This window comes from Lipophrys pholis (genome assembly GCF_963383615.2).
Source record: "Lipophrys pholis genome assembly, chromosome: 16".
Lineage (NCBI taxonomy): Eukaryota > Metazoa > Chordata > Actinopteri > Blenniiformes > Blenniidae > Lipophrys > Lipophrys pholis.
This window is the reverse complement of record NC_137634.1, coordinates 10,283,046-10,310,573: the sequence shown is the minus strand read 5'-3', so window position 1 is coordinate 10,310,573 and position 27,528 is coordinate 10,283,046. Positions and strand designations below refer to the sequence as shown.

Genomic DNA, 27,528 nt, shown 5'->3' with positions numbered 1-27,528 from the left:
ATTCCTTTTTTTTTTCTTGGAGTCCTCAGCCATGTGTATGTATATGCAATGCCTTTATAGATAGCTGCAGTTGCAAACAAGCTAGAGTTCACCTATAACCCATGTCTGTGAAAAATCTAAATGGAAAAAAATGTTTTGAAGGGAAATAAAGTTCAATTCAACGGAGACCGACTGATTCTCTTTCACTGCTAAAGATGCTGGTTCACCTGTATGCTTGCTGGGTTCAGAGAAATTAGTAAAGAGCAAAACATTTTGGGTAAACAGCAAAGATTTCTAAGCTGTGAAGGATTTTATTTGATGTAAAGTCGATGCAAACAGTTCTTTGGTTTTGAAGGTTGCAGATCTTTGCCCTATCACATAGAAGTAACACTGGCTTACAAATCTGCTGCACGTCTGCCGCCGAGATTGATTAGATAGGGAAAGAATTACATTCAAAATAAAAAGAAGTTCCTCAGAGTCTTGAAGCGTTTCATAATGACTCCCCCCTCCCCAGAGGGTCCAAGAAGACTTTTCCAGCCACCTGACACTTGAGCCCCGGGTCACATAGAGCCGCCTCTGTGCAGCGTCTGCACCATGCCAAGGTTTCTGACATTGAAAACCTGCTCATGTTTCTTTCTGGGAACTCTCAGGTGATCTCAAGCGTTGTCACACATGTAACAAACATCAATCTGTGTCATTAGGTATGACATCATCCTCTGGATGCTTCACAATGCCGTGAAAAAGTGTGAGCAATGCTCTTTATATCTGCTGCGTCTAAAAGTAGGAGTGCAGAAATATTGGCAGCTGTTTTTTTTTTTTTTCTTCTTCTTTTTTTTTTTCCAAAAGCACAGATTTCCTTCATGTTGTTCCAGCATCAGATTGAACTTCCAGGCTCGGCCAGAAACACTCCTGTTCTCCACCAACACAGCGCAGGCGTTGAACTTGGACACTTATCACTCACCGCTGTTGTAAAAATAAAACATCACATGTTCCTGGGTCTCTTAAGACCCCCACCCACCCCCAACTCATGAATCAGTCCTTGTTTCCATAGCAACGTGTCCAGTGCCCACCCTCTCTTTGTGGTGTTCAGTCCATCGTAGCTTCAAGTGAACAACCAAGCCTCCCTGACTGAAATTCATCCCAACCAGCCCTTGACTGATGATGTTTGTATCAGTGACCTTGTTCGTTCATCGAACTACAAGAGTGATAAACAACAAGGACAAACAATGCTGGAAACAAAGTTGTTTTAGTCTTAGCAGTATGTAGGCTGCAGCTAATAATTTATTTGTATTTATTGGGTAGGGAAATATTAATGTCACTTAATTTGTACACAACTAAAACGCAACTATACGATTCACATTCCAACTGGAAGTATGTTTTAAACATTTTTTTTTTAAAGAAAACTGTGAGAAAAAGATCCAAACGTAACTTTGTCAATAAGCTTAATTTGATTTATTTAGTTAGCACACTAATCTACGATGCCAAAATGTTCAAAAACATCATCGCATGTTTCAGCAAATCATGTAGTGCCTTGTTAATCAATCATTTTTATGGTTTTTTTTATAACTCACTCTCACACATACACGCAACCTCAGGTACAAGGTACGACCTCAAACATTTTGCTCCATATTGATGTGGCCGCTGATTTGCAGAAGGAATACCTCATGTCAGAGGTGTTGATTTGAGATGGAGTCAGTTTGAACACAGTGAACTGATCGACATGTTGCTGCTTGAGATGTTTTATAAAGGAACCGAGATGTTCAACACGGCTTTGAGGCTCAACCACATTCACGGTATGTCTTCTAGAAATTCAGAGTAAAAATCTGCGCAAATCAGTAGTTTTTCAGCTCATCTGATAACAACAGCAAGACCATGTTTTTAAAGTCACTTTTCTCACTGGTGCTGATTCTCAGTTGGATCTCGATGTACACATTTTCAAATGCAATGCCACTGCCATGGGATCGGTTGATTAGATATTTATGCTCACGTGCTGTTGAGCAAGTGTAGCTAATGATTTAGACAGTCAGTGTATGCGTCTGTGCCAGAGAGCAGACTGATGCCAGAGCCCCTCCAACAGAGCAGGTTGTGCCTTTGTTCATCACTGAAAGGACACTAGTGACATTCACCGGCTGCGTCCAAAGCTTCATATCAAACATGTAAACATTTGTTTTAAAGATTAGTTCCTCGTTAGTTTTTGTGGCTCTTTAAAAAGGAAACTGCTCAAAATGCATGCCTTCATGTTCTCCATTTTCTAATTAGGTTCCCATTGGATTTGGACTAAATAGTGAGCAGCTTTGAACAGGAACCACACAGACCTCAGATCAATTCATTTGCAAGATTTCTTTCTATGTAATCTCTCAAGTGCTTGAGCATCTATCCAGGAACCAGTGTTAGGGTGTTTTGGGTGTGTTTACCACTGTGAGAGAGCAAGAAACACATTTCCCCTGAGTGAAGATGTGAAGAAAGAGAACAGACAAACAGTTCTCACCATAAATAGTCTCAATCGCGCAAAGAGGTCAAACGTTCAAAATGCAAGTCGGTCGTTTTCTTACCATTCATGAAATGCAACGTCTTCGATCGGGTCTTCAACGGTGCGCACGAATGTTCAAATTACACATTAGCAATCTCTCCACTGGTGAACTCTCACTCAACAGCCCTGTGAGTTACCACTATAGAGAAGTGTGTGATACACCTTACCGACGAACACAGTGAAGAGGAACTGAAATGTTGTCCCTGCCCCCTTCAAGTTTCAGCTCAATTTATTTGGTCATTCATTGTTTGTATTTCCTTCTGCACACGTTATTCTCATGGTTTAAGAGTCACTGTACGGTACATCCTCCCAATATGAAATCAGCCAAGTTTTGTGATTTGAACAGCTGTGTTTTGATCCATGAACCAACTGTTAGCGAGAAGAAAATAAAAACACAAAATATTATTAACTAGCTTATCCCCCCCACCCCATGTGGGTTTTTTTTTAGCTTAACAATCCTGTGAGGCAATACCAGTTTGGCCTAAAGGCGTAAGATGATTTAAAATGGACGATTTCATGATGAAAAGATCAATAAAAGAAAGACAAAATGCACGGTACAATTGCATCATTTTCAAACACAATATCGATAAATCACCTGCACATGCAACAGCAGTGTTTTCTACACAAATTATCTGAAAGTAGCACGAATTGGCCGTCCCCTCTCCTGTGAGGAGAAGCACATGCTCCACAGCTCCGGTGGTAGATGTATGGACTCTATACTGTACAGACATCTCCGCTAGTCACTCAGAGTAGTCATGGTTGGAGGTCAGGTTTGACCCCAGATGCTTCCTTGAACCACAACCCCACCACCACACCATCAGCAACTTGACCCTTTAACACATTTAACACATTAAATTGCTTCAGCGAAGCACTGCTCTCTGTCTGATCTGGAACATTTGCAATGCTTTAAAGTCTTCATGTGTCTGTTTCACCATAATCTGTGGATTATTTACATGCAATATGTGTTTTTGAGTAATCTAGAGAAAGGCTTCCACATACCCTGCATGGATCATATCTGTCAATCTAACAGAAATTTAATCTGACTCCAGTTGAAATTGGGTTCTAGGAAAATTTAAATTCACCAACTGTGGCCACAAATTAATTCCAAACATGCAGCCTATGCTCTTCAGGATTATTTCTTTTTAACATAGAGCATCCACGAAGACTACAGGAATGTGGCGTGCTGCTGCCCTCCACAGAATCCCTCGCGGCACAAGAGCCAGTCTCTATCCCTGAGAAACTCAATAATGCATGTAGACAGTGGTGTTTAATCCTGCTTCTCTGAACCTAAAACTCAGCCTGTGGATGGTAATGATCTTGATATTGTGCTCACATGCTCCAGTTAAGCCAGACTGTGCGAAGCTGTCCGTCCTGAATGACCAAGGGCTCTTGACGGAGCCACACCATCAAAAAGTTAAGGGTCAATCAAAACAACCTTCTGCCATCACAACTTTTCAATGACAGTAAAAGTCATTCTTGAATGGTAGATTGCACATCAGATTAGCAGAAACAACACAACCCTGAGACTCTTTAACAGCAAGATGCTGCAATAAAAGCAAGTCCCTTCTTTGTCAGTGAAACTGGGTGAGCACTGAAGCCAGGAGAGGTGGTGAGAACATGCTCTATGAGGGCGGCAGACATCATGCTACCCAGCAGAGGTTCACCAACATCACTGTGCAAAGAGGATTTCTTACTTTGCTCCTAATAGAATCTGTAAAAAGTGTATTATTATTCACGATTATCTGCAAGTAGGAGCCAGTCTCTCAAAACCTGCAGTGGACACATACTTACACTGAAGATGAAGAAACTTCTGTTTTCAGAATATTATAGTTTAGCATGCAAAAAAAAAAGCAATACTTGCTCATAGACAAACATACCTGGAGGAAATCTTTGCACACTGCTGCTTGAACATGTCCTTGCATCTCCTCACTGGATTAAAATTGAAAGTCCACAACAGTCCAGGTTTGAGATTTTGGTTTAAATGATGACGGCGTGCAAGTCTAACGTCAGGACACAAGCGGAAGTCAGAAGAGAGGCGTATTAAACACGCCGATTTGGGGAAGTCACGGCCGCCCGCCTTATTCTGCACCCACACATGCAAGTCTGCGTCCTGTGAAACAGGAAGAGTCGACTGACTTTTGAACTCTGAGAGGATGAGTTTCGTCATCGTTTCTGCTCAACACTTTTCTTCCACACCTACAGCCCGGCCGCCTCACTGCAGAACCAACGAGCACACGTCCCACAGACACAACTAAACTTTCGGCCCGTGTGCTTTTTTTTATCATAATCGCGGCAGCCACTTGAAGACTTTAACCGTAAAAAAGAAAGATAGCGTCCTTATCCAGGCGACAGAGATTTGATCTGTTTTCCCTTCAGGTGAAGCTGCAGCAATCGGCTTAACAGCTTAGCAGCAATTAGATCTGATCAGTGACAAAAGTTGTGCTCCTACGGCAGGCTTATCAAATCCATCACATCAGGTTGTTGTGCAGAGTTGCAACTTGTTTTCAGTCAGAGAAACTACAGCCTGGAATTACAAAACACACCAACTGCCCGTGCATATGACGCAAGTCTTTCAAAGCAGCAAGCTGTTTTGGCAATATGATGTAAAAATGACATACAAAGATGAAGAAACACACTAATTCCAATAGCCATATATGTTCTGGTAAACTCAACTGTTAAAAATAGTGATCTAGTTGTGTCAACGTTTTCTTGAATAAAAATTCCACAGAAACAGTTACAGTGGCTTTTTCCACCGGCATATTCAAATGTATATTTTGTGAGTAGCATAACCTACGAATGTGGCTGATGTAGCAAAGGTGTAACTAGTTAAAAAATAATAAATGCTCCATCACGTATGAAATCATAAACTATATAAAGTCTGATCACAAATTTGAAACTTACTATGAGAAGATCTTTGCATCGACTTCATAGACTAGTTTTTTGGTTTGAATGAGCCGAGATCATTTTCTAAAATATGCTAATAAGTAGTACAACTTGAGGAGTAAAAGCTGCCGTACACAAGGGAACGTAGATTTAAGTCTTGAGGGAGTTTGGTTATTAAAATTTATAAGCTTAAAAATCTTAGGAAAATCCTTTTTTTTTGTTTTGTTTTGTTTTTAGTTTTGGTGACTGAGTGAATAAAATCCTGTTAATGTCTTACTTCAGTCTCCAGGACAGATGCACCTGTGTCACTGTCTCTGCCTGTAGTTAAAAGCCAACATTGCCGACTCTTAACCACAAGGTCTAAATTAACTCCTAATAGTGATTGATTTGGGGGAATTCAAAGCCGGGCTCAGCCTCACTCTCAGTATTGATCGTACACAACGCTGACATATTTGAGATCAGGTTGCGTTCCTGTTTCTCTCTTGAAAATGTGACCCTGCACCGAAGCAGCTGCAAAGCTTTTAAGAGAGTAAACGTGTATTAATGTGGCTGGACCCGATTCAGAAAACGAGTCCATTCTGAAGCCCAACACTCGCTCCAAGGGATCCCCTCCCACCACCACCACACTGCGGACAGCGAATTGGGCCAAGTCCAGAGGCTTTTAAGTGGATGCTTCTGCTGCACTCTCTCTCTCTCTCTCTCCTTTTTTTTTTTTTTTTTGTCTCCAAAGTGTTTTTATCTCTTTTTCATTCAAACTGTTTTGCGAATGTCAGTCTGAGATATTGTTCCCCAAAGACACATAAACATGGATCTCCCTGACACCTGGTGTTCAATTGGGCTGATACAAACACCACAGAAAACAACTAAGCTTAACAACAAACAAAAAAAAATAAAAACAAGACAATGTCAAGGTGAAAGGAGAAAAACAGATTTGTAAAGAACCTCAAACAATCTGCCATTAACGTGAGTGGCATTTTGCAGAGACTGACTCTGCTTGTCAAGTCAACAAGGTTCAAACACTAATTTTACCCTGTCAGTTATATAATTCCAGGCAAGCATCTCTCCATATATTTTTTTACTCTTTATTTCATTCCTACTTTTTTCTCACTCTAATGATGTTTTTACCGCACAGATGATGCTGACAGACTTCAGAAGAGTGTTTTATTCATTTGTCGATGTTTTTTTTTTGGTGATTATACTCTTCAAGTGTGACAATTAAAGAGTCACAGCGCCCTGTATAAAAACACATGGAGCATTTGCTACACCTGTCTTCCCTTCATCCTTCATTATGTCAGGCATGGTACAGCTTGATAATGCTGCTTAAATATCAACTTTAATTACTTCTTGTGTCAAAGAACGATGGTATTCACTCCAAGAAATCTGCAGCGGAAAATATCGTCGAGATAACTCTAAATGCCTTTTCCAGCAAAAAGACCAATCGGGAAACAGAGTTTGTAAAATGCGGCCTTTGTCTGCTGTATGGCACTGTTGTTAGGGTCATATGTGGAGGTCAAGACTCCCTCAAGGCTCTGCGGGAGAAAACGAGTCTCTCTGCACAACCAAATATCTCGACTTCATCCAACTGCCATTCTTCCAACATGTCCTTCAAAAATTGAAAAATAAGTCTTCCAACAGATGAATTATAAATAAGGCTGGGCAAAATGGGGGCGAGGGTTACAATGTTGTTAATTATTCATTTGTTTGGTTGCTCCCTTGTCCAGTCTCATACCACTGAGGATGCACATGCAGACTCTGGAGTTGACTTGTTATGACTTATATCTACGTCTGACTTCCCTGTGCATGCGTTCCTCTTGGCTTACAGTAAACCCGCATGCTTTATCGTCATCTAAACATATGACTTCAGTGGTGTCTGGTCCAGTTTCAGTTCAGTTTTGGTTGCCTTTTAGCAAAAATGAGAGGTTTTACCAAGAACTTAAGCTGTGGAAACATAGAGGAGTCCAAAATTTTAAGTTGGAGTCAAAGCCGAAAGAATAACTTGTCCAGTTTACACACTGGCGTGTATTATTTTTACACAGTGAACCGCCCACTTTAGTGAATGCAAAGAGGAAGTGCGCTCAAAAAAGCTCCTTCTGTAGTATTGTCCATATTAAAACCTGGCTTCCTCTTGTAATTAATAGTCCGATCTTTACGCTGAGGCACGGCCAATACAATGCAACTTTCAGTGCCATTGTTTCAATCAGGCCAAAAGAGGCTGTTTTGATACAGTCAAACGAAGGTACCCAACTGCTGCTATTGTTTGACATGTTGTGAACCGTGACATCCACGCTGCGTGCTTTCAGAGCACCGCTACTTCCTGTGTATCTGAAAATACACCTTAAGGCAGACCATGAGTGTGACCAAGGAGCCGGGGCACAAAGATTATTCGGCTGTGAGAGATGGTGTGAAAGCATTTCTGTCTTTTGCTGACTCTATAAAATTGTGTCCAAGCTGTACACATGTGGCACACTGTCCACACAGTGACAGGAAGAGCAGCTGCCCCTCTGTGACTGCCTGCGTGCGTCTGTGTGTGTGTGTGTGCGTGTGTGTGTGTGTGTGTGTGTGTGTGTGTGTGTGTGTGTGTGTGTGTGTGTGTGTGTGTGTGTGTGTGGAAGGAACTGACCCTCAGCTTCATGACTGTATCTATTATGTTGAGCTCAACGGTTCACTGTGGAGCCTCTGAGCCTCTGTCATCTGCGCGACCGGCTCTGAGGCAGAGGAAGAGAGATTGCTCAATATTGCTTTAATAGGACTTTGCTCTACCTTGTCTACTTTGAGAGGAAGAGACGCTGACCTTCTCCGCTTCCTCACTGTCCCTGTTGTTTGCTGACATGCAGCCAAGTGCCTATGAAATGGCCGCAACGCCGACACAATCCAAGGTCACCCACATTACTCAACTGAAAACCTTTCTTCGTGGGAGAAATATCCAACCAAAAAGCTGTTAACACTTAGTCTTACTAAGTGTTGCTGACGCTCATCAGTGGGAAAGGCCACTTCGAAATGACTGCCATCAAGCTTACAAGACACGCTTGTTCTCTAAATGTCCGTTATGAGCTCAGTGAAAACAATATGCGTCATTATTGGGGAAAAATAGACCAATGTGCTGACATCACAGCAAAGACCTTCGAGAGCCTCCAACCAGGTGATTATTTCTGCATTTCTAAAAAAAACAAAAAAAACACACACCAGTAAAGGTCATATAATGCAGAAATATTTTTTTAATTCTCTTTTTTTTTCTATTATAAAACAAGCCTTGATACATAATGAAGTATCAAAATGCAGCGAGCCAGTATTTACAAAATTCTTTTCCCCCCAACAAGTCATTGGGTGTTTTATTTCTTTTTTATATTAGAAACATGCAAACCATGTCACAAATCTCCACAGCCCACCCAGCCTGTCCAGCCTTTCATGTGGAAGAACACACTGTCACCGAGCAGGCGGGACTCAAGTAAAGCTGAGGTTGGCCACAGCCACTTGTATGGATCAGCCAATTAAAAGGGTCACAGTGAAGCTTAAAGACAAAAATGAAACAGCCTGTTCAGGGGATGCAAGAGTGTAATGGAGATGTTGGTTCCCATGTACTTCTCCCCCCAACCGGTCAAGGCGGTCAAGGCGGATGGCCGTCCTTCCAGAGTCTAGGGTCCGCCCCACGGTTTCTTCCTGAAGAGGGAGTTCTTATGAACTTCTCTCCATGCGAGGGAGTTTTTCCTGGCCACTGTTGCTTGTTACACCTGCTTGCTTTGGAAGGGTTTAGTTGGGTCCTGTTGTACTCTATCATTGTAAGAGCGCTTTGAGATGTTTGTTGATGTGATTTAGCGCTTTACAAATAAAATTGAATTGAATTGAATTGGTTACTTAAAACCACTGAAATATCTTCTTTTGGAGATCAAGGCTGACTTTTGGATGTTGGCACTTCTTCCCACATGCTCAAACTTTACAACAAATGAAGGGATAGATTAAGCTTATCATGACAAATCAGCAGTAAACTGTTTAATACAAGTGTAGATTTGCTTATGGAGTTTCTTGCATCCATATCACTACCTGTTTTATTCGAGGTTTGGGCTGTAGCGCCTGCAGCCAAGACCAGCTGACAATGGGCAAAGAGCAGGAGACACCAACTCCATCACGGAGCAAACACAAAGAGACAATCACTGATGCATGCTGACACTCACATCTACCAGCAATATACAGCCATCAATGATGCTGACAAGCATGTCTTTGGATTGTAGGAGGATGTCTTAAAAGAAACAAAAAAACAACCACCCATCAGCACAGGGAGAACATGCAAACTCTTCTAGCTCTATAGGAGATTTCTGTGAGGTAAACGTACTAACCATGAACCTACTGTACCACGACTGTACTTTATATTCTTTTTATTTAATGCAACACATTTTTTTCTTTCTTATTTTGTTGGGTTTAGGATTTATCTTTTTTGTCCAAATTTTTTTTTAAAAAATGCACAAAAAGGTCAAGTATGAATGTCATATATCATTAAATGTAACCGTACATTAAACATTTCTTTTTTTTTTTATATGCTAAAGGTTACAGAGGAATTGTGCTTAAAGGGTTATCCCTCCAGCAAGCTCTAAAGCTGATGCCCCAGAATGACATGTTTTGGCTGAAGCAGTTACAAATGAAGTGAAAACAATCATCTGCATAAATATGTGAGATGAACTTCCAGCAAACAGGAGGGGGGTTGTTCACTCCATATATCCACATTATAGACAAGCCTTTGTTGCAGCTCGTAGCCTCTTTTCTGCCTGGTGGCCTTGTGTCACACCAGCAGCTCTGCACCTTCTGACCTACATAAAAACTAGCAGCGCGTGCACCAATATGTTCACTACAGAGACACAAACAGAGGCTCTCGCAGACTTTATTCCGAGATGCTATGTGAATAGATAGTCGTCCCAGGAGGGAGCGGGTTCTGTACATCTGTCGCCTCACAGTTGTGAATGAAAGCACGCAGTGTATATTATAAGGAGGTTTGCTCACTATTCTTTTGAAAGCTGGAGTGTGTTAATGCTCTTGATTCACTGAGCCACCGCAGACACAACCTGCTTGAATGTAAAGCTTATCAGCGTCTGCCCGGAGCCAACAAATTTAATGCACCTATTAATTCTTTCTTCAATAAGGTGTAAAATTGACGCATTAACTTCTGTGACTGCATGGCACATATTTATACCAAATTAATAAACACATGAATGAGAATAAGAGGAAGAGTGGTAGGAAGGATATTTGAAGCAAATTGGAGACCCTCGTAACTCCGACGCCACTGAGCTCACATCTCTCAGCTCGTTTCCTTGTGTACAATCGTAGTTTGGCCCCGAAAGAGTAGACAGACAAAGCAGTACCGAAACATATCTGCTCTCACTTCTTCAATAGTGACGTCTTTAACATGTCGGCGACAGCTGAGGTTACAACTTCCCCGTCAAAGTTGGGACAGAACAAAAAGTTTCTAGACGTCCAGTAAGTGTCACGTTATTCCCAAGAAAAGAAAATTTCTCGGGGTGTTTTTGCACGGCCATCAGCGGCGAGATGTTTGCCGGCTTTTTGATCTCTATCGACCAAGCATGGTGATGAAGTGACGTGGTGCGAAGAGCATGAATGGTTGAGGCCGCTCAGCTTTCAGTGGCGCTGAATACCCTTGGGAGCACTCCTCCAGTAATAGCAGTGAGAACAATGAGAAAGAGCCACTGCACTGTCTAATGGTTTAATGTATGTATGACATAACCCAGTCGGGCTTTGTGATTAAGGACAATATGCTTGAATATATTTCTGGAAGGGGCAACTTCACATCGAGGAATAAGTTCAGTATTTATTTTTTTTTCTTTTCTTTTTGCACAGCAGATGCTTACATAAATATGTTTCATAATGACCAGACCATCCGAATGTTTTAGGACTATAAACGCCAAGTTATCGTTCGGACGTGCCTTTTGTCACCACTTTTTACTCTGTTCGCAAAAGATAAAATTGTTACCCAAACAGACACAGCATCATGTATTTTCATTTTGTATTTCGAGGTGATAATTCTCTGTTCATTCTCAATTTCACACTGAAATATCTTTTGAATTTTGAGCGGGGTGCCGAAAGTGATAATGATGACTATCATCGCTTTTCGTCATTTCGTCCATCTAACTAAATTGTCTTGTGCACACCGTGGGTGTAGCAAATCCACACAGGAACATTTAATGGCGAAAGTTTTTAAAGCTGCAGCACAGAGAGACAAAAGTAAATCTGCACAAGCGAGAGTCGACTCCACCAATGATAGAAATCTCATTGAGCGTGTTGGAGCCAAAATCCTTTGTTCACTCACCCTCATGAGGAAGGGGGGGGGGGGCGAGGAGGGGGGTGAGCCACGTTTCTTTGAGAACAAAGAAACCATGTGCTCAACCCTGGAAAATTCGCCATTGATCACATGACCCCCCCCTGGGGGGCCCCCGGGTCCCCCCTCCTCTAGCTGCGGCACTGCAGCTCGACGGCAGGAGGACCCAAAATCCCGTCATCACCGGGTCACCGGCCCGGTGACGCGCAAGCCAACCCCGCGTGGATTGGCTGAACCACGGCCAACGCCGCGGGGAGCCCGGAAGACATCATAACGGTATAAATTCAGGCCCGGGAAGAGATCCAGCCTCTTCCAAAACGAAATCGCGTCAACCCAGACGCACCTTTTCGTAAGGAGACAAAGCGCCTCGTGTTAACGCACCTGGACCGGGCCTGAATTTTCTTCACCTCGCTGGACGAGCTCAAGAAAAGCGGGAATTCCCTTTATTTTTGGTTTCCCCTTCTTTTTTTCTTCCCTTTTTTTGTTTGCATCCTCCGGACCCCGAGCGCGCGCTGCAACCGCACGCTCGTCTGCAGACCGACCTGAGCATCGCTTCTTCACTCCCCCCCTCATCGCAAGAAGCTGCTGATCGCCCCTCGGATCACACTACGGGTTTCCCCTCCGTAGTCCACGTCAGGTCTCTATTTTCTGGGACGCCAGAGAACCGCCCGCGGCCACAAATCGACGGATTTCACCTGGCCACGGAAGCACGTTTCCCCCTCGTCCAACCAAGTAAGGCTTAGAGTCTGGGCAGGAATTAGAATAACGTGATATTATTATTGCTGTGTGTTTATTGTTGGTACTTGTAACTTTGGGACGCCGATCCCTGTTTCTGAGTACTTTTGTGTCTACGCGTGGACGGCCATCCACGCGAATCATCGCACGCACGCGCGAGCCTCCTCATCCTCAGCTCACGCTTCTGCTCCCAGAGTCCATATCTGCCTGAACAGCCGTTTTTGGACTCTGTACGTGTAAGCTGAGGCGGTCGCGTCAGTGTACACAGTCAGACACCCTCTCCTCTCTCCTCTCTCTCTCTCCTCTTCTCCTCTGTTTCCCTGTTCACTAACCAGCGCACGGTACGGCCGCCGCTGCCTCCAAGCGCCTCCTTTCAGTGCGTCCCTGGGACCGTGTGTAGTTCACTGCGGCTCGGATTTCTCGGCCACAAGGAATCCGGCGCGCTCCCGACGGCTACGGCCCGTGCGGAGCTCAGTGACGTCACGCTATCCCAGGCAGAGCACGCCGAGCGCCTCTGGTGACCGGGTGGGTAATCACATCGATTTCCTCGCCGGGTCGCCGAGCCGTTTGGCGCCCTCTGGTAGTCGCGTGGGTAATTGCAACCGCTCGTACCGCCATCTGGTGGTTGCATTAAGTCATCACAACTGCCCCGCGCGCCGACGCGCACCTAGTGGCCAGATCGGGTGATTACACCGGACCGCCGACGTCTACCTCCCTCTGGTGGACGTTCGTGGTCATTACCCTCTCACCAAGTCACGCCCCTTTCGCTCCACAAACCCGCACACACACACACACACCTCGCTCCCCACACTCGAACACACACACACCCACTCACACACATCGCTCCCCCACACTCGAACACACACACACACACACACACACACTCACACACACACACACACACTTTATTAGCTGGCTTTGTTTTGTATTGTGTTGTTTTATGAGATCTTGCTTGATGTTTATTGATTAGATGTGATTCATAGATTGATGATTTAGGAATAGACGTTTGTTAATAAACACTTAATAGTTGAATTGAACGATTCTTGGTGGTTTTTGTGTGCTTTTCAGCGACAACTGCTGGTTGTAACAGTCAGTGCTCGGATTTACAGCCTTCCTTTCCTGCTTCAGTTAAATTGCGATTATCATTTCAATCAGAAATAATAATTTAAACATTTTAATTGAACTTTCTTTTTTAAGACTGATGTTTCGTTTAAGACCCTAACTTCAGCTGGTGCCCCGACTTTGATTAAGTAACGGTAATATTCAATTGATTAATAGTTTGAATGGTTTAAATCAATTTCAATGATTTTAACGCTTTGGGTAATTTAACACACCTAGGAGGCGTTGGCGAATGAATGCAGGTTTTCCACGGGAATAACCCGCATTGCTTTTAAATAATTTTAAGTGTTTCATCGCATTTTCTGTGGTTAATTACCCGCACTATTATTGATTGATCTGTTACCCAGTTAACCTAATCACAACTTGAATTGTCTCTAAGCTATTGTTCATTTATTTTTGTTGCAGATAGATAATTTGTATGCTTTATTAATTAATAAATTAGTCAATTTATTCAATTAATACTCAAGAGTGCTTTTAATCATTTTTAAGTGGTTTTCGTGCATCTCAGCATCCAATTATCCAGTATTATTAATTCATAAAGCGCAAGTTTATCCAATTAATAATCCTAACTGCATTTAATTCAATTTCAATGGTTTAGCTCATTCAAATAACTCATTGTATTTAATTAGTAAACCCCGACTTTACTTAATTAATTCCAACTCCTCCTTGATTACTCCCGATTGTTATTAGATAAATAACCAAACTTGTTTGATTAACAATCCATTCTAAATTACTTGCAGATCACCTTCGGTGGTCCACTCCACCGAAGTAATTCAGCCTCCCCTCAGTTATTGACTTACAAATCGCAGGTTTGTTTCATTGATAACTTGAATCATAGGTTGCTCTCCGTAATTTAATCATCACTCGTAATCAAGTACCGTTGTTCATTGATAGGTCAATAGCCATTTGTGACGCCTTCGCAGCTTGAGCTTTTCCCCGGTTACTCCAGCGAGTCGCCTCCTGTGGGTCCACAGGCGCTTCGGTAGGTCACGCCACTGACCCGCAGTTGTCAACAAAGGAGTGACCCGTCACGCCTGTTGACCGGTCGTGCCACTGGTGGACCGCCTTCGCGATTGGACCCCGTGGAGGTTCCTCCCGTCAGGCGACCCTTTTTAGCTCAAAGCTGTTGGCCGATAACTGACTATTTACTCCAATCAACCTTTATAGCTTTGCATAACTTACACTTGGTACATTACCTTAGTAATCTATTACTCCAGTAATCCATTACTTTGGTGGCCTACCGCTAGTGATCAGTAATTGTCAACCCGTAAATAACAATTTACTTCTGTTTGGCGATTCGTTTATATGTAAATTACCTCTGACAGGGTAGAACCTTCCGGTAGCCTACCACTAGGGTAATTTGCATATTCTGATCACACGCTGACCCCAACATAATGGTGCCCCGTGTGAGGCTGTTGTAAACCAGCATTGTTACGAATAACTGCACAAAATAATCCTGAATCGTTCACTTAAGGTGTAGCCGTTAACTTTATTCTCCCAGAATTGGTTTTCAAGATACACTTTTTCAGCACTGTCGAACAAAGTCACTTGTGGTGTGAAATCAGTTGTGAAGTGGTTAGTGCCTTGCTTTCCCTGCATTCTACGCATGATTAACACGCTGTGTTAAGATTTCTGACTACGATTAATAGACACTAACAATATTGCTCGCCAAGGTGTTAGACGCATCTGACTAACTTGGATAGGGTGCAGCTCGAGCAATTAACGAAACCGAGAGGTTTGTAAGACACAGGTACAGCCGTTACCTGTGCAGTAGCAAAGCTAATTTGCCGTTAACCACAGCTAACGTTGTTGACTTCGGGCGTAAATCTCAACCACTCAATGGAGGGTAAGAGTTCCCGGGCACAGGGAGCCGAGGCTCCGCCGGTGCTAACTGAGCCGGCCATACGAGACGTGGTGTCCCACCTCGTCCGTCTCTCCTTGGAGGAGAAAGCAAATCTCGAACGCTACAGCGTTGAGATTTGCGAAGAAAAGATCCGAGAGCTGGTAAGTTTTGTCAACAACCCAGGGGACAAGCCGGCACGTACAGTGCCGGACGTCCTGGGCCAGATCAGCCTGCTCTACCAGCGTAGAGCAGAGCTACAGTCAAAGGAGGCGGAGGAGCGTACGGATCGGCTGCGTCTGGACAACCAGAGGCTATCCAAGGACAACGCTCGCCTCCGACAGGAGCTGGACGCCTCCAAGGACGAGGATCAGCCTTCAGAGCCCGAGAAGCAACGGGCTCTGCCTCCTCATAAGGAGACGAAGGTCGATGAGTGCACACTAGAGAGTGAGCCTCAGATCCAGGAGTTAAAGGAAAACCTAGAAGAAGCTCAGTCGCTAATCGCGATGGGCATGGAGAGGGAAGAAAATCTCCGACACCAGCTTTACACTGCCACCCTAGGTGCGCAACGTGACCCTAATTGGGGTCGTCGTAATCTGGCTTCGCCAGAGAGGTCTGGCACTATCGACTCCTCATGCGCCACAACGCAGAGGTATGACGCCTCATATAGCTTAGATGGTGATTCTTTTCAGCCCACGCGCAGCCGCAGCACGGTGCGCTTCGACGACTCCGCCACTCCTTCCCATCTGCAGCCCCCACGCGACGCTAGCAGTCGGGAGCAGGGGTCCAGGAGGGTGCCTCTACACCCCAGTAGACCTCCCTTGTATGGCCCTAGCGGCCCCGACCCGCGTCAGACAGCAGTCCACGGGGAACTGTCGTCAGAGGACTCTGACGGCCCCAGTCCCGTGAGGGGGTGGGATGTCCGGACCCGCCAGCTCGAATCCCTCGCAAAGGACATCGAACGCTTTGACCCGAGCAACAAGGACGCGAGTATCGAGGACTACCTCCGTGAGGTTGAACGCTGCCTCCTCGACATCGCACGTCCTTCCATGCGGGAGAAGCTAAAGCTTCTCTGGAAAACAACGTCCAGAACAGTCCATGTTTTCATGGAATCCCTGCCGCCAGACACCCGAGACCGGTACTCCACCCTCTGCCAGGCTCTCCGGGAAGAGTATTCATTGTACAATGACCCTGCTTCGGCAACGTTTGGTGCATTCGCGATCACCCAACGGAAGTCTGAACCTCCAAAGGAGTATTACAGGCGCCTACGAGTGGCCTACTTCCAAGGCCGCAATGCACCGGGGTTGGAGGAAGATCACGCCTTCAAGTCTCTGTTTGTCAACAACCTCCACGACAGTGGGAGGTTCGATGTGGCTCTATTTTGCAGGACCGCCAAACCCACCATGAAGGAACTGCGCCAGCACGCGCAGATGGTGTGGGAATTGCGTCAATGCCCGGGTAAGAAGCCTGACATTGACCAGAGGGTCCTGGAAATGGAGCCAAGGGAAAACACGGATTTGAGGCTTGAGGGCGATGAGTTGCCGACACCCAGAACGAATGCTGGAGGAGGGTCTGGTACACCCTCTCCGTCTGAGCAGAAAGGCGCACAACAGAATCAAAAGGGTGGAAAATGGGCCAGGTCAGAACAAAACTTCCAACCGAAGAAAGGGCCCGACCCGAATTCAAAGTGGAAAATGAAAGGTTCGGAAAGGGACCACGGTCGCTACAGAGCTGACCAGTTAAAGACTGAGCTACAGCAGTGGGTTCAAACCTGCATCAAAGAGGCTGTACAGAACTTGGACCTGTCCAACCAAAGGGGGCGCCACCCCCCCTCAAGGGGACGGGGACGTAGGCCCCCTCCCTCCTGACTAGAGCGGCGGCCCCGACCCACCACAAACAAGGTTTACCTTGTCGGGTGGGGGGGAGAAACAGGTGAGGCGGGAGAACGTTCAAGAACGACAGCTTCCCAGTCCACCGATTTGCCGTTCCTGACTTTCTTAGGCAATCTCGTGCACCGAGAGAACGCCAACCGCATCTACACATCCGTGGTGGTGGGAGGATGTGTAAACGCCCTCGCGCTGTTAGATTCCGGGTCCGAAATAAGCCTAATGTGTTCAGCCACCTTCGCCGAGCTTGCGAGAGCTCTGCTGTCTCTTGGAAAGCCACTGCAGGTCGAAGCTTGCAGCATTAACATCAGAAGCTTCACTCAGGACACTTCACCCATCACCCAACGCGTCTGGGTGGATGTCACTTTCCAAGAGATGTCTTTGGTGCATCCCATCTATGTCACCACGCTGGACACAGAACCATTACTCATTGGCCAAGATCTCCTTAACCGATTAGCCCCACTGATCGATTGCCGTCGCGGGTACCTTTGGGCCCAAGTACGCAACCCGACTCGAATCGGTCCAGACATGGACCCTCCCTCTTCTGACAGCATGAACGCTGCCATCGAGTCCAGAAGTTCTAATCCCATGTGTACGCCTTCCAAAGAATCTGGCTCAAACACCCCTCTTGTCATGCTCCCTGACGGCCAGCAGTCGCGGCAGTCTAGGAGCTATCAGTCTCTGAGAGAGCATCCATCATTCCTATGCGCACTGGCGAACGATGGATCTCCACTATACAATCCCCACATCGTGGGGGGGGTACACCTGAATGGGACCTTGGTCCCAGAGACACTCTTGGCTCTGTGGTCAGAGAAATCTGCCATTGATGCCGATCTTCTAAAGGATCTGTGCCAACACAACGCACTCCTTGTCCAAGTGCAGCACAGCCATCGCCTGCTTGCTGCAGGGTCGCCGCAGACACTAATCACCCGGTGCGGCTTATACACCCAGAGGTTCTACGTGCGCCTAGACCCCTGGGATGTATACCGCAACCACATCCGCAAGCCCCCCCAGCTGACTGAGGGAAGGCTAAGCGGAATCCAGACCACCGACACCATCGAGCATGCGAAACAGGCAACGGTTCACATGCTTGAACAGTTGGACAAATTCATGGTCACTGAGAAAGACCTCAGCGACGGTAAGCGACCCAAGCGGTTCCTCGGTGCACTGCTCTCCGCAGCAGCAGGCATCGGCTCGCTGTTCTCGATTGGCCTCTCCGCAGCCAACTCGGTCAGCCTGAAGGCCCTTCAGAGACATGTCGGGGAACTCGAAGAAGAAATGCCGGAAATCCAACAGAGACTCCTAATACAGAGTGAACAGTTACAAGGCTTGACCAAAACGGTTCAGGGAACCATACTCACTGTAAACTTGCATTCTGCTTTAATCAATAACACCTTGCATGCCTTAACAACCTTGTCAAGTATCGTCAGTGAGGACATAACGTATGTGCGAATAGTCAGGGATCTTATGCAAGATCTCCTTAGAGAAGTCAGTTCCTCCGTGAGTAGCCTCAGTACCGGGAAGATCCCCACGTACTTAGTTCCACTAACACTGGTTGAACAGATTCTCAAGACCACTACCACCACTGTTGTACAACCTTCACAGGTACATCTGGCATATAGTCTCGGCAGTGCTATTCCGATCTCTGTGAACCCACAGAACCTAGAGTTAGGATTTATCCTAAACCTACCAATCATTGAAAAGCAGAATGTGTACCGTTTAAAAACCGTATTGAATGTGGGATTCTGGGAGGGTAACACACACGTACACCTCCGAACGCCACCCACACTCGCCTACCACGACGACAACCCCTCACTCTACCTGGTCCCCAATCTCAGCATGTGCACAAACACCAAAGACATTCACTGGATCTGTCCCAGCAACCCTTTCATTAGAGATGTCACCAACTATCTATGTGGGCTGAGGGCAGACGCCCCGGAGCAGAAATGTCAAGGTAGTTTGTCCATCAAAGATGAAGGAACCGAGACCAGAGTAGAGAGAGCAGGTAGTCGATGGCTCGTCAACACACCTCATTCTGAAGCGACCATGTCCTACGACCGCCATGATATAGCCACCAAGCTCACCCTGCCCAATCAAACAATATTCCTCAATGTCCCACCAGGGGCTACAGTACACATTGACGACATAATCCTCCATCATCTCGATGCCGACCGACACGAGGTGGAGATTGAGATGATGGATGCATTCGTCGGGCACAATTTCACAATTGATGCCACCCTCCAAAGCCAGCTTCTGGCTGAGGGAACCAAATTGATTAAATTCAATTTAAAGCCCACAGGGCTCTCAGCCACTTTCCCTAGGCGGGCAGGTGGACACCCATACCAAGACCATCCCATCAGCATGGCAGCGCTCGGAATGTTGCTCAGTGGCTGGATCATCACGGCCGTAGTGGCGTACGCGATGTACAAGTACATCCAGAAACTACAGGCCCGACTGGATTCCCTGACCCTGGTCTCGCCACGTTTTGTGGGCCCATCCACAAACACACAATAGGCCAGCCCTCACCCAACCAAGAGGTGAAGGCACGGCCTACTAACCCTTTTCCTAACCACCCGTTCCCTTCCTATTTCTCACTCTCCTGTCCCTTTCCTACCTCTTTCATGTTCACTGGTGACGACCCTTAAGAAATGAAATGTATGTGTGCTTAGATAGTTAGAATAGAAATAGTAAGTCTGCCCAGACTAGCCTTAGCCTGCCCAGACTAGCCCAGCCTGCTCAGGAAATAACCTCACATGTGAACTGGTGGACAGAGAAGGACAGTATGTTTCACAGGACATGGGGACGTTCACAGATTCTATGGATTGTTCGGCCCAGGTTTGCTCCAAAGACTGTGACCTGCATCCCACTCTTCGGAACAAAGGGGGGATGTTGGAGCCAAAATCCTTTGTTCACTCACCCTCATGAGGAAGGGGGGGGGGGGGCGAGGAGGGGGGTGAGCCACGTTTCTTTGAGAACAAAGAAACCATGTGCTCAACCCTGGAAAATTCGCCATTGATCACATGACCCCCCCCTGGGGGGCCCCCGGGTCCCCCCTCCTCTAGCTGCGGCACTGCAGCTCGACGGCAGGAGGACCCAAAATCCCGTCATCACCGGGTCACCGGCCCGGTGACGCGCAAGCCAACCCCGCGTGGATTGGCTGAACCACGGCCAACGCCGCGGGGAGCCCGGAAGACATCATAACGGTATAAATTCAGGCCCGGGAAGAGATCCAGCCTCTTCCAAAACGAAATCGCGTCAACCCAGACGCACCTTTTCGTAAGGAGACAAAGCGCCTCGTGTTAACGCACCTGGACCGGGCCTGAATTTTCTTCACCTCGCTGGACGAGCTCAAGAAAAGCGGGAATTCCCTTTATTTTTGGTTTCCCCTTCTTTTTTTCTTCCCTTTTTTTGTTTGCATCCTCCGGACCCCGAGCGCGCGCTGCAACCGCACGCTCGTCTGCAGACCGACCTGAGCATCGCTTCTTCACTCCCCCCCTCATCGCAAGAAGCTGCTGATCGCCCCTCGGATCACACTACGGGTTTCCCCTCCGTAGTCCACGTCAGGTCTCTATTTTCTGGGACGCCAGAGAACCGCCCGCGGCCACAAATCGACGGATTTCACCTGGCCACGGAAGCACGTTTCCCCCTCGTCCAACCAAGTAAGGCTTAGAGTCTGGGCAGGAATTAGAATAACGTGATATTATTATTGCTGTGTGTTTATTGTTGGTACTTGTAACTTTGGGACGCCGATCCCTGTTTCTGAGTACTTTTGTGTCTACGCGTGGACGGCCATCCACGCGAATCATCGCACGCACGCGCGAGCCTCCTCATCCTCAGCTCACGCTTCTGCTCCCAGAGTCCATATCTGCCTGAACAGCCGTTTTTGGACTCTGTACGTGTAAGCTGAGGCGGTCGCGTCAGTGTACACAGTCAGACACCCTCTCCTCTCTCCTCTCTCTCTCTCCTCTTCTCCTCTGTTTCCCTGTTCACTAACCAGCGCACGGTACGGCCGCCGCTGCCTCCAAGCGCCTCCTTTCAGTGCGTCCCTGGGACCGTGTGTAGTTCACTGCGGCTCGGATTTCTCGGCCACAAGGAATCCGGCGCGCTCCCGACGGCTACGGCCCGTGCGGAGCTCAGTGACGTCACGCTATCCCAGGCAGAGCACGCCGAGCGCCTCTGGTGACCGGGTGGGTAATCACATCGATTTCCTCGCCGGGTCGCCGAGCCGTTTGGCGCCCTCTGGTAGTCGCGTGGGTAATTGCAACCGCTCGTACCGCCATCTGGTGGTTGCATTAAGTCATCACAACTGCCCCGCGCGCCGACGCGCACCTAGTGGCCAGATCGGGTGATTACACCGGACCGCCGACGTCTACCTCCCTCTGGTGGACGTTCGTGGTCATTACCCTCTCACCAAGTCACGCCCCTTTCGCTCCACAAACCCGCACACACACACACACACCTCGCTCCCCACACTCGAACACACACACACCCACTCACACACATCGCTCCCCCACACTCGAACACACACACACACACACACACACACTCACACACACACACACACACTTTATTAGCTGGCTTTGTTTTGTATTGTGTTGTTTTATGAGATCTTGCTTGATGTTTATTGATTAGATGTGATTCATAGATTGATGATTTAGGAATAGACGTTTGTTAATAAACACTTAATAGTTGAATTGAACGATTCTTGGTGGTTTTTGTGTGCTTTTCAGCGACAACTGCTGGTTGTAACAGTCAGTGCTCGGATTTACAGCCTTCCTTTCCTGCTTCAGTTAAATTGCGATTATCATTTCAATCAGAAATAATAATTTAAACATTTTAATTGAACTTTCTTTTTTAAGACTGATGTTTCGTTTAAGACCCTAACTTCAGCTGGTGCCCCGACTTTGATTAAGTAACGGTAATATTCAATTGATTAATAGTTTGAATGGTTTAAATCAATTTCAATGATTTTAACGCTTTGGGTAATTTAACACACCTAGGAGGCGTTGGCGAATGAATGCAGGTTTTCCACGGGAATAACCCGCATTGCTTTTAAATAATTTTAAGTGTTTCATCGCATTTTCTGTGGTTAATTACCCGCACTATTATTGATTGATCTGTTACCCAGTTAACCTAATCACAACTTGAATTGTCTCTAAGCTATTGTTCATTTATTTTTGTTGCAGATAGATAATTTGTATGCTTTATTAATTAATAAATTAGTCAATTTATTCAATTAATACTCAAGAGTGCTTTTAATCATTTTTAAGTGGTTTTCGTGCATCTCAGCATCCAATTATCCAGTATTATTAATTCATAAAGCGCAAGTTTATCCAATTAATAATCCTAACTGCATTTAATTCAATTTCAATGGTTTAGCTCATTCAAATAACTCATTGTATTTAATTAGTAAACCCCGACTTTACTTAATTAATTCCAACTCCTCCTTGATTACTCCCGATTGTTATTAGATAAATAACCAAACTTGTTTGATTAACAATCCATTCTAAATTACTTGCAGATCACCTTCGGTGGTCCACTCCACCGAAGTAATTCAGCCTCCCCTCAGTTATTGACTTACAAATCGCAGGTTTGTTTCATTGATAACTTGAATCATAGGTTGCTCTCCGTAATTTAATCATCACTCGTAATCAAGTACCGTTGTTCATTGATAGGTCAATAGCCATTTGTGACGCCTTCGCAGCTTGAGCTTTTCCCCGGTTACTCCAGCGAGTCGCCTCCTGTGGGTCCACAGGCGCTTCGGTAGGTCACGCCACTGACCCGCAGTTGTCAACAAAGGAGTGACCCGTCACGCCTGTTGACCGGTCGTGCCACTGGTGGACCGCCTTCGCGATTGGACCCCGTGGAGGTTCCTCCCGTCAGGCGACCCTTTTTAGCTCAAAGCTGTTGGCCGATAACTGACTATTTACTCCAATCAACCTTTATAGCTTTGCATAACTTACACTTGGTACATTACCTTAGTAATCTATTACTCCAGTAATCCATTACTTTGGTGGCCTACCGCTAGTGATCAGTAATTGTCAACCCGTAAATAACAATTTACTTCTGTTTGGCGATTCGTTTATATGTAAATTACCTCTGACAGGGTAGAACCTTCCGGTAGCCTACCACTAGGGTAATTTGCATATTCTGATCACACGCTGACCCCAACAAGCGTCTCAATGATGCGGCGCAATTGCATCAGCCCTGAACCATGAGTCATTCTTTGACATTTCTGAATATTTTATGCTGCTTTCTATTTATGCAAAGCACTACTGGATGGTTACGCAAGGGCAGCGAAAGACCGAGGCCAGATCTGCAATTAAGATCACTGGCAAACAGGACACAGGTGACAACAGAGAGCCGAGGCGAAGAAGATCCACCCGGTGGCGAGCACTGCCGGCATCCTGCCATCCCACGACGGGGAGGCTCCGCCTGCCCAACTGCCTCGCTCGCTGAGCCCCCACAGGGAGCCTGCCGGGGAGTAGCCATGCAAAATGGCTCCAAATGAGAGGGATGAGACCATGCTGCTGACTCAGACCAAAACAGAATCTGCCTGGTAACCCTATCTGAATCTCTGAGTGCAAACTCTGATCAAAGTCACATTGCATGAATCTATGCAGCATTTTGGACAACTTTGTGTCTGAATCCACTCACAGGGATAGATTCTGTGGTTTAGCTTATATATCAAGGTGGGCTCTGATTTATACTGTTTGCCCAGGTTTATTTTTTTATTTTTTTATTTTTTAACTAGTGTTTAGGAGTCCCAGTTTCCCTCTGGACAGAAACGGGCAACCAAAGTTGAAAACTGGCAGATAAACAGCATCACAAATGATTAGTTTGGATCTTCTGGCTTTGCAGTTTTTTTTTGATGTCAGAGGCTACGGCTGGCATGAACAGTGGTCTAGGGAGTGGAGGATTATTTATGGGCGTGCCAATAAAAAAAAACAATGAGAACTGACAACAAAATCTGAGTCCACATGACAGTCACATGTACACAGACAAGCTTTCTTGGCTCGTGTGTGGAGCAGGAAGCGAAAACTGGGCCGGTCGATTAAAGGGCTCCTTCAGATTCTCCAGTCAACATTTAAAACCCTTCATACGAAAAAAAAAAAAAAACATTTAAAAACCAGAAGTACAAATCTAGTTCACAAGTATTCTTCAACGACCTGATCGGAATACAAATTGTGTTAATATCCCAAATGTGGAGTCTATTAATCAGGCAGCAAACACCACCATTTACTAATTTTCCATTTTGAAGAAGTAAACTAATTATTTGTTGATTTTGTTGGGAGAGAAAAAAACCTGTTTACTGAAGATTTATTTATTTATTTACTCAGTATTCTAACACTGCAAAAAAAATTAGGAACTCATCCAACTCCTAGTCCATGATGAAAACAACCACAAGTGGTATAACTAATCCTCACACCTCTCATCTTTCATTATCACCAATGTACTAACTCCAACTCCAAAGTAATAGCAGGCTGACGTGTAACTCTTTGAGGTGATTTGATTAGAGGAAATAATGGAAAACCAGCTGCTTCCTCATGCTACAGTCCTACAACAGCAGAGAGGATTTCATCGGGTTGACTGAGAAAACAATGGATAACACAGTTTTGTTTGGAAAATTGTGATTAAAGGCTATTTTGTGGAAACCGACATAAAAAGATATCCGACAAGAAGAAGTTTTTATTTCTTTTTTTTTGCTTTTTGTCAGAAATATGATTTGGTCAGGGGTATAAACCTGAGGATTTTGTGATTTTCACTTATAGTACACTGTACATGGAGTTTGGAGGGACGGCAGCTGAACAAAAGTCTTGAGCAGCTGATGGTCAGTGTGGACGGTCAGGCTGCACACGGCGAGCACCCTGATGTCCGTGCACTTTATACAGACATACTTATCATTCTTCATAATGAATAACTATAGGCTGAGTAGGCAGGGTGGTTTCCAACACACAAGGTAAATGTCTGCTCAGTGTTAACACTGATGGACAACAATCCCACCTTCCTGTCAGCCTAACCAGGACCACAGACACACACACGCAAGGACACATGCACACACACACACACACACATAACGGAGCTAAGTTCCATTGAAATATTACACATCTTTAATCCATCCAGCATATTATCAGTTAAAATGCTAATATCAACCACAGTGAATACCACATCGGACAGGCAACCGTGCAGCTCAATGGAAATTAAATGCCCCGTCCTTTGAGTGCATTGGCTTATGTAAGCTGCTGCTGCTGCTCGTCTTCCCCCCCATCAGCTCTTCATCCCTGCTTTTCTTTCCCCACAGCAGCCCATCCAGCCCCTAACGTCTCATAAATACGTCGCCCCGTCTTACACGAGACAGGGTGGTGTGGAGGTTGAGGAGGAGACGGGGGTGCAGGACTAAAGCATCCCCTCCTTTTTCACTGCCACCTTGAAAACAACACCCCAATTCAGGTTGTGGATCTCCATTCCATCATTGTCTGAGCACATCACATGCAGTAGTGCAACAATCCTCTTTATCCACGCAAATCCACAGCACACCGCAGACTGATGGCTTCCTTTTATCCTTAAAAATCATGCATCCAGAATAAAGCCTGATCCTCTTTTTTTTTTTTGTGCCTGTATCTTCTTTCTTTCATTCCCTGAGTGTCCCTCCATCCAGCCCTCTCCTCTCCTCCCCTCCTCCCTCCACCTTGCCCTCATCTCTGAGTCCTGCAGCCACGAGCGCTCTACAGCAAGGTTTCGCAGTGCCTTCCTGACAATGTCATAACACTGTTTTTAAGAACAATCTCGCTTCATTGCAGAGAGCACAATGGAGAGAGACAGGAAAAATGTTGGGGGGGGGGGGGGGGTTACAGTCGGGTGATGAGGAAGAGGAGGAGGAGGGAAGGAGGGAAGGAGGGCAGGCCTGGGATGAAATGCGACAAAGGTTGCGAGTTGGTTTCAAATGTACAATGTCGCGTGTGAATGGTATGCACTGGGCGCCTTAGTCCACCGAATAAATTGCAATTGGAGAAGGTGACAGCAGCACAATGAGTCCAGAGGCAAAGGGAGGACAAACTGCATGATATGATAATGCCAAGCCATTATTTCAGACCCTCTGTCGCTCTCACACATTGTCTCTGAGTGGATTGTATGACTACACCAGCAGATGCATGCCTGCACAGAGCTATCCGGCATACACAGTGTGCAGGGTCGTCCATCTGAATTCATTATCATCAGAAAGAGGCTGGAATGTGATTTCTTAGTGCAGAAAGAAAAGGCTTACCTCCACATTTCAGTTCTGCTCGACCCTGCCTTGTTTCATCCTGTTCCTCTCTGCCGACTCCCTCCCCTTGTCTCCCCATGACAGCATTTTTCTGCTATCTATCTCCAACGGTGAGGCTCTTTCTCCTCCTCCTTCTTCAGTTCCTCCTTTCCGATGTTCTCTTCCTCTCCCTGCAAATAAAAATAAAACCCAAGGCGTGCGCACACTTCCTCGATCCCCGTGTCTACCGGCTCCTCTATTCTGTTGTTAAAGTCAAGAGGCAGGTTGATTTGTGCTGTCCTCCTCCCTGTTTCTCCCTCTCGCGCTGATTCTATTCCATTCACATCACACTAAAGCCAACCCCCTCTTTCTCCTCCTCCTCCTCTCTCTCCCTCTCACACACAGCTTCACCCGGCCTCTCTCTCCTCCCCCCTCCTCATCTCCTTGTCAGAGAGGTTGAGGCAGCGGCGGACGGGCAGCGGCGGCCGAGAGGAGCCGGCTCACTGTGAACAAGACCTCAGTGGCCGCGAGTGGGAATTTCAACATTTGCTTAAACAAAATCCTCGTGTAGCAACATGACACATACAATCAGAAATGTGGCAGATTAGAGGATGATGCAACCCTGCATCAAGACAGCCACCTCCTCCAGGTTTCTCCACCGTTCTGTCTCTGATGGGAACAGGCGCTCGCAAGATCAAACACATTCATTTCAAGTCTGGTTCTTTGGTGCCAAAACGGACACTTCTGCACGAGACAGATAAAGACACAAAAGCTTGGGGGCAGAGGTGAAAATGCCAGTGTGTGTGTGTGTGTGTGTGTGTGTGTGTGTGTGTGTGTGTGTGTGTGTGTGTGTGTGTGTGTGTGTGTGTGTGTGTGTGTGTGCGTGTGTGTGTGTGCCTGTGTGTTTATTTGAAGAGACCTCTGTGTACTCCACTAACGCAGGCAGTGTGGGTCGAGGTCATAACAAACAATCAACCTGCTTACTACAGGCAG

General features: G+C 46.0%; 1 protein-coding gene across 2 annotated transcripts in view; it reads right to left on the bottom strand.

Moving 5' to 3' along the window:
* The window catches only part of sipa1 (signal-induced proliferation-associated 1), a 45,971-nt gene extending 19,106 nt beyond the window's left edge, over positions 1 to 26,865 (bottom strand). Inside the window, exon 1 of one of the 2 annotated variants that reach the window (XM_080483776.1) lies at positions 26,557 to 26,865. The gene's annotated coding sequence lies outside the window, so the exon portion shown is untranslated. Of the gene's footprint in view, positions 1 to 4,386; positions 4,617 to 26,556 lie in introns of those variants that run through there. The other variant, XM_080483778.1, reaches the window with a different exon arrangement.
* Between the last annotated feature and the right edge of the window lie 663 nt (positions 26,866 to 27,528).